This window comes from Ostrea edulis, chromosome 3, assembly GCF_947568905.1.
Source record: "Ostrea edulis chromosome 3, xbOstEdul1.1, whole genome shotgun sequence".
Classification (NCBI taxonomy): Eukaryota; Metazoa; Mollusca; class Bivalvia; order Ostreida; family Ostreidae; genus Ostrea; species Ostrea edulis.
The window spans coordinates 60,241,711-60,250,167 of NC_079166.1; the positions used below are offsets into that span (position 1 = coordinate 60,241,711).

At 37.0% G+C, this 8,457-nt stretch overlaps 1 protein-coding gene across 2 annotated transcripts in view; it reads left to right on the forward strand.

Annotated features, from left to right (window-relative positions):
- The window catches only part of LOC130052683 (thymidine phosphorylase-like), a 43,722-nt gene that overhangs the window by 3,029 nt on the left and 32,236 nt on the right, over positions 1–8,457 (forward strand). Inside the window, exon 1 of one of the 2 annotated variants that reach the window (XM_056158396.1) lies at positions 3,610–3,915. The exons of the other annotated variant lie outside the window; for it this stretch is intronic. The gene's annotated coding sequence lies outside the window, so the exon portion shown is untranslated. Of the gene's footprint in view, positions 1–3,609; positions 3,916–8,457 lie in introns of those variants that run through there. 2 annotated transcript variants of the gene reach the window in all.

Below are 8,457 nucleotides of genomic sequence, written 5' to 3' on the forward strand. Positions count from 1 at the left end.
TTCAACAACAAAAAAGAGAAGCATTTTTAAAATGTTACATGAATATCTTCAATGTTTTTAAAACATCTATAATGTATAGGGTCTGGAAAATGTTAAGTAAAAGCTGAGTTGGTTACATAAAGTACCCTGCTTAAAAAACGACTAAGTTCAACTTCAATATGCACATGTAAATTTTTCAAAGAATGCCTGATCACTTCCGAAAAGACACATGCACATTTACAATGCTCCCATAACAGCTGTTCAAGGTCTGAAGGATGTCAAATAAATGCTGTAAGAGGAGTTGATTACAAAAAATAGGTACAATCTATTCAGGAAATGCTTAAAAAAATGACAAAGTTCAACTAAATGTAATTTTTTTGGGAAAAAGTCTGATCACTTTCAAAAAGACATGCACATCTTCAATATGTCCATAACTATTGTACAAAGTTTGAGGAATATCAATTTAGATGTGCACGAGTTGATCACACAAAATAGGTACCATCTATTCAAGAAATGCATAAAAATGACCAAGTTCAACTACACATAATTTTTTTTTTAAAAGTCTAATCATTTTCAAAAAGATGCATGCACATCTTCAATGTGTTCATAACAACTGTACAAAGTTTAAGGAATGTCAAGTTAGAGGTGCATGAAGATTTGATTACACAAAATAGTTACCATCTATTCAAGAAATGCTTAAAAATGACTAAGTTCATGAACATATACATTTTTTTTAAAATGTCTGATCACTTTCAAAAACACATATGCACATCTTCAATGTGTTCAAAACAAATGTACACAGTCTGAGGAATGTCAAGTTAGAGGTATACGAGGAGTTGATTACACAAAATAGGTACTGTCGATTAAAGAAATGCTTAAAAAATTACGAAGTTCAACTACATGTAAATTTTTCAAAAAATGTCTGATCACTTTCAAAAAGGCACATGCACATCTTCAATGTATCCCTAACAACTGTACAAAGTTTAAGGAACATCAAGTGAGAGGTGTGAAAGGAGTTGATTACACAAAGTAGGTACTATTACAGGGACGCTACTGTCGCTTGCCCACCAGTCATTCACCATTTTATAAACTGTTTGCACATTGTGCAACCCGACCAAAAATATAAAATATAATTATAACAAGATGTGAGAGAAAACTTAAAGAAACTGCAACAACTTCTAATCTACAAATATTACATTGTGCAATGTTAAAAAGTTCTCGGTGAAGTCCCACCCTGGCCATGAGAATACATTTTATTTGGAAACTGCTGCATAAAGAATTTCTTTCAAGATCCAAGAGAAAAATATCAACCCACAGTGGCACTTTTCTGGCCTAAGGTCAGGTTGTGATTTAAATAGATTTGTGAATTTTGGCCGTTTTAGATCAATCATGTCAAATGAAAGCTTTTAGAAAATAAAATCCTTCTTAAACTAGCAAGTGCTATATAAATGATGCTATAAATGCTAGAATTGTGTATACAATTAAGACAAAGGAGTTGACATGATCTTATGTACCTGTAATTAAGAAGGAGGTCTATCATTTGCACAACATGACTGTGCATCAATAACAACAGGTTTCGGCAACACTTGCAGACAAGAATGAAATATATTCAAAATTCACACATGTAAACTATGCACTTTTCCTCAGAAAAATCTGGAGACAATCTACATTAATTTTAAAATCAGTACTGTGAAGGACTTTATATTCTGATAAATTAATACAAACTTGTGGGCACTTATTAGGGAAAACACTAAACATTTACACAAGTTTCTCCATCATAGATGAACGGGAGAATAATAGGACTATCTCCATGCTGTCTGCACCTTAGAATCAAAAACATGATTGAATTCTGGACCTTCTTCTAATCTTCCACTTGTTCAGTACTTGGTCATCACAATCACATATTGTCCGCAACAGCTCTACTGTCCCATCCATTTGTTGTGATAAACTGTAAATAGTTTTTCGGTTAAGACAGAGTGCCTTTACTCACAAATACATGTAGCAGTCTCATCAGATTCACTTGGCAAGTGTGTATAAATTGAAATGTTATTCTTTTTTTAAAAACTAAATAACACTAAGTAACTTCATTAGTGATTTATACACATTAATCCAGGCCTGCGTGTTGGAACTCTAAGATATGGCAAGTTGAAGACAGCCTATCAACACACCATCACAACTTCTGAATCTGCATGACTATCATGAAATATATTCTGAAAAAGATGTAAAATTTTAAATAATTACGAGATACCATTGGCCCTCCTATATACATGTATAAGTTTGCAAGGCATCTAACATAGGAGGAATCATTCTGGGGTGTGTACATGTAATTACCGTCACCCGACACCTGGGGCCACCGATTTTCAAAGCCGAGCAATAATCAATGTTGCGTTACAGCCCATTGGGCTAATAAATGCCATATCTGATGTACAACTGTTAATATCATGCTGACCTGACTTTACGTACAAATTAACTTTATTGCCAAGACAAGATCTTCAATCCATTTTAATAACGTATATGCATTGATGTAGTGACAAAATTGACATTCCGGAGATCACATCCCTGATCATAATGCAGTTCAATTTTTCTAACTGGACATCTGGGTTCAAATCATAAGCATTTGAATAAAAAAAATAATAATCATGCAACCATTCATTAAAAAACACCATTTACTTAATAAACTAATTCAGTTTTGCAAATATCACCCGAGTAGAAAGTAAACAAAAAATAGCATAAATATTACAGAAATAGGCCTAATTATTTGTTTGTTTTCCGGCCTTTCCCCCCCTCTCTCCATTTTTTTAAAAGTGCCTATATGGTCCTGTCCAAATGTATAAGAAGAAAAAATCCGCGAGGGCTACGATAATGCAACTAGAAGGAGTCTAATCTCATACAAAGAAAATTTTTAAAAAAATAATTCCACATAATTTCAAAGAATTGAATGAAGCATGTAAATTTATGAACGTAAACACCGACTTGCAAGATTTGACGCAACAGCATACAATATGAGCGATGGTCAGCTTCGTTTTGAACAATATATCAGAGAGTTTATAACTATAAGATACACAGTGATTTACTTACTCAATGACTGGAAGATTCTCCTCAGAATATCTGCATCAACTGATTCAACTCCTGTTCTCGATTCATGTTCAAAATGTTGTTTACCGGTATAACATCATTGATGATTATGGCGCCTGTCAATATCAACTTTCGCACTAACAAAACCCTATGCAACTTTTGCTCTTGCATAATGAGGTAAACATATTGCGTAAAATCCAAAGCCGGAACGGGATTTCACTAAATCCCGTATTATGATTGGATCGCTATATCTGTTCGCTTTCAACTAAATATAGAAAAGGGAAATACCTGGTGAACATGCGCAGTGGTTGGAAATTGAATTTCTGTCACGTAGCTAGTTTGTGAAGAAAAAATGGTGAAAATTCGGTAAATAGAAGCCGAAATATAAGTTTTTGAAGTAGTGGTGTGTTTAGGACTTAAAATGACATGCTAACTTTGAAAATTCATTAATAAAAAGCTGATTTATGTACAAGAAAGAGGTATTTTGGTATGAATAAAATGAATACTCTACTTTCGTTTCATTGTTGACATGTCGGGAGTCTTTATTCAGAATTTAGGGTCATGTTTACTTAACCCAAGCGGTTGAGCAAGGTCTTGTCGGACATTTTGTCAGCCATTTGTAAATCACTCAGCTCGCGTTCGTATTGCTGCATGCTGTGTTCAGAATTGTGCAATGTGAATATTGTGTATTTCTTTGTTTAGCCTGCGCCTAGTTGTAATAAATTACACGTATCGTGAGAGTCGAGTTGTGTCCGTGCTATGGCTAATGCAAGTCTCCGAATACCCGATCTTATCATTGTAAAGTAGTACAGTATAACAGAATGCGTCTTGTCTCTACATCAGTTTATTACAGAATGCCGAGTACATGTTATTAAAGAGTATCAAACACGTGGTTATCAGTGTGTGCGGTAAACAGGGATAATCTCAGAGTTTGATATATACAATGCATATACGTTACATCCCCCTTCTTTAATTATTCTTATTTTACATTATAAGAGAGTGAAAAATACTGCAAAATTAACAAAGTGTTATGAATTAAATTAATAATTCAGAGTTATGATAAAAATAAGAACTATCTTTTGTCTCTAAAATATCGGGATATATATTTACACTATATATATATATATTTGAGGATTATTATGCCTCATCACTTTATATAATCACTTATACATTTTGAAGTCCTCGTATCGTTTCGGCAATTTAATTTCTCTGGTAGATCTCCTGGTTGAAATCAGAGCATAATTGGTCTTATCTGCTGACGGTGGTTTATGATTTTCAATTGTAGTCTTATCTGCTGATGGTGGTGTGTTTTCGGCTGTGCTAACGGTCTTATCTGTCACTACCTCGTTATTTTCGACAAATGGCTCATTTGTGCAACGCAAATGTTTTTTGTTTCGTCGATAGAGGCGACCATCCTCCGTGATCACTTGATACGAGCGGATGTTTACTTTTTCGTTGACCTTTGCCTTCGTCCAATTTTTTTCATGTCCAAAAGGTCGAATTCTCACGGTTTCCCCACTTTTAATCTCTGGTAGGTCTTTCGCTGTGCGATTGTAGTAAAATGCTGATCTATGTTTCCGTTCTCTCAATCGCTCTTTGACATTTGGGGTTAGGGCTGGTTTCAAAAGTTCGGTTTTGATTGGTAACAGAGTTCTTGTACGGCGTGCCATTAGTCGTTGAACTGCAGAAGTTCCAATATTTTCAGAGGGAGTATTTCTCCAATCTAATAGAGCGAGGAAAGGATCGCTTTTATCTAATTGGCATTTCTTCATTAGGTTTTTTGCAATTCTAACTGCATTTTCAACTTTCCCATTAGATTTTGGGTACAATGGCGATGACGTAGTATGCTTGAACTCATAGTTCTCTGAGAAATAAGCAAATTCCTTGCTATTGTAAGGCGGACCGTTGTCTGAAATCAAAATTTCAGGAATTCCGTGTCTGGCCATTTGTGCCTTGAGTTTGGTGATGACTTCCTTTGATTTTTTATCATGTAGACGATCAATTTAAAAAAAATCGGAATAGTAATCAACAGTGATGAGATATTGTTTGTCATCAAATTGAAAGAGGTCAGTTCCAATTTTCTGCCATGGTCTATCGGGAATTTCATGCGAAATGAGAGTTTCTTTGCCTTGCTCACCCTGTATGGTAGCGCAGACTGGACATTCCTTGATAAAAGATTCGATATCTTTCATCATGTTTGGCCAATATAGTGATTCTTTGGTTCTACGGTAACATCCTTGAATACCAATGTGGCTGGAGTGTACCTTTTGAAGAATTTCACCTTTCAATGTAGGTGGAATAACAATGCGGTCTCCTTTGAAAATTAAACCATCCTGTGAAGTCAATTCGTCTCTGAATGTGTAGAAGATCTGTATATCGGGTGTCAGTTCATCTCGCTCCGGCCAACCATCTTTGATTGTTTTGTACAGCTTTTGCATTGTTTCATCACGCGAGTTTGCAGATTTGATTTTCTTTAGAGTTTCGGACGAGATGGTGACGTATTCACTCATTGTAACGGACTCTGCATCTTTTTCAGATTTTGCACGGTCGGTAATGGCGAGTACTCTGTCTTCAGAATCATTTCTTTGTATCTGTACAGTTGGCAGATAGGCTCGACTCAGTGTATCAGCAAGATACATTTCAAGACCTCGTTTGTATGTGATCTCGTAATCAAACTTCTGAAGACGCAAGAGCATTCGTTGAAGACGTTTAGGAGCGGAAACTAAACTTTTCTTGCTGATGATTTCTAGTGGTTTGTGGTCTGATTCCACTTTTACTTTCCGTCCAAGTGTGTAATGCTCAAAGCGTTCCATGGCAAAGAGAACAGCGAGTAGTTCCTTTTCAATCTGTGCGTAGTTGACTTCGGTAGGCGTTAATGCACGGGATGCATATGCAACGGGTTGCTCATTTTGTATGAGACAGGCTCCTAGTCCGCGTTCAGATGCGTCACACTGTACCGTCGTCGGTAGGTTAGGATCAAAGAAACGAAGTATAGGACTCGTAGATAGTAGTTTTTTCAATTCGTCAAATGTTTTGCCATGTACAGCATTGTCCCACACAAATTCCGATTCTGCTTTTAGTAGGTCTCTGAGGGGTGCTGTTATCTCCGAGAGATTTGGCGCGAATTTCTGGACAAAATTTACCATTCCTAGTAAACGTTGTATGTCTGCTTTGCATTTAGGTCTTGGCATTTCAGTGATTGCCTTGATTTTTAAGGGGTCAACTTTGAGTCCATCGCTTGAGATAATGTGTCCTAAATATGACACGGATCGCAATTTTAGTTTCATTTTGTCTTTGTTGATTTTTATCCCTTTCTCCCTGCATCTCTCTAGCAAGGTAGATAATTTTTTGTCGTGATCACGTATGGCCTCGTCATCCGAGTTTCCACAACCGTATACGACTATGTCGTCATGAATCGCTTTGATTCCATGTATACCAGATAGAGCTTCATCCATTCTCCGCTGGAATTCTTCGCTTGCTGGTTTAATACCGAATGGCATGCGGAGCCATCGATATCTACCCCAAGGGGTTCCGAATGTTGTGAGAAAACTACTCTCATCATCGAGAGTAATATGCCAAAAGCCATCCTTGCAGTCTACTACAGAAAAAATTCTGGCTTGGCTTAGTTCTGGCAAAATATCATCTATAGTTGGTGTTGCATAGTGATTTCTCTTTAGCGCTTTGTTCAGAGGTTTGGGATCTATACACAGACGCATTTTCCCACTGGGCTTCCGTACAGCCACCAATGACGATATCCAGTCAGCCGGTTCTGTTACTGGAGCCAAAACGCCTAAATCTGACAGTCTGTCGATTTCAGATTTTAACGGTGCCTTCATTGCAATCGGGACTTTTCTTGTTGGTAGTTTTACTGGCGTAACTGATTTGTCAACATCGAGGTGTAATTTTCCATCCAGTTTACCCAGGCCATTAAATACGTCACTGTATTTTTCAATGATGTAGTTGCTTTGGGAGGCTGACTCAATGGCTGCTATGTTTACTGTGTTGACAGTTATCATTTTCATTCCTTGTGCAGCCTTTGCTCCGAGAATAGGATTAAGATTTCCTTCGACCACAACAATTTCTATGTTGTATTTTTTATTGTTTTTGGGGTTGCGGACGCTTATTCGCCGTTTTCCAAGGGGTTGGCATTCCGACTTGTTAAACATTACCAGAGTCATGTCTGCCTTTTGTAACATCCTGAGATAGGGGTCATTACAGACTTCTTTGTAAATTTTCTCGGGTAGAACGTTTACGGTTGATCCGCAATCCAATTGGAATTTCACTGTATCATTTCCAATTTCGATTTCTGCAAAAATCTTTTTCTCAATGGCATTAACATTTTCGATCATGAGGATGAATTCCTCGTCACTGGATTCCTGGTTGACTTGTTTTACATGTTCCCGTTTTGATTTCGGCTTTGTCTGCAGACATTTTGATGAAAAATGATTCATTTTATTGCACTTCCTGCATGTTTTTCCCCATGCTGGACACAATTCCTTACGGAAGAGGTGCTCTTTACCGCAATATAAACATTCCTTTTGAACTTTTGTTTCTGGGACTTGTTTGAAATCTTTTCTGTGCGCTTGTGTTGTTCTCAGCGGTTTAGTTTTTCGCATGGTTTTGAATTTGACAGCGTGAACTTCCTCCATGGTTTTAAGTTGCGATGTTGACTTTTCGTTTGCTCTGCATATGTCAACGCATTTTCTTAGGTCCAGTTTTGCTTCTTGCAGTAGCTTTTTGCGTGTTCCATTGTCACGGATTCCAAGTACAATTCTGTCTCGGATCATATCGTTTTCTAGAGCATCAAATTTGCAGGTTTTCGCTAGAGATCTGAGAATTGCCACATAAGTGTCAATGTTTTCATTGATTTCTTGGTCTCGTTTGTAGAAAGTGTACCTTTCATAAGTTTCATTGGTCTGTCCAATGCAGAAGGATTCAAATTTTTCTAGAACTTTGTCTATGTCTTTTTTGTCATCTTCAGAGTCAAACTGAAGACCATCAAAAATATCCAGAGCGTCAGCTCCGATGCAAGTAAGAAAGGTAGCAGTTCTCACCTCCTTGTCTTTTTCCTTGAGAGTAGACGCTGTTTCATAATTGCTCCAAATCCGCTTGAACTTTTTCCAGTTCGTGCACAGGTTTCCTTTAAGATCCAGTTTTCCAGGTATTGGAATGTTTGGGTTCACAAAGACAGGAATAGAGGGAGCAGTAGCAGCATTATCTACGTGATTGCTCATGGTGACAAATATCCAGAGATACACATACAGAAGTTTCACTTAGTACTTTTACTTCTGACACCATGTAAAGTAGTACAGTATAACAGAATGCGTCTTGTCTCTACATCAGTTTATTACAGAATGCCGAGTACATGTTATTAAAGAGTATCAAACACGTGGTTATCAGTGT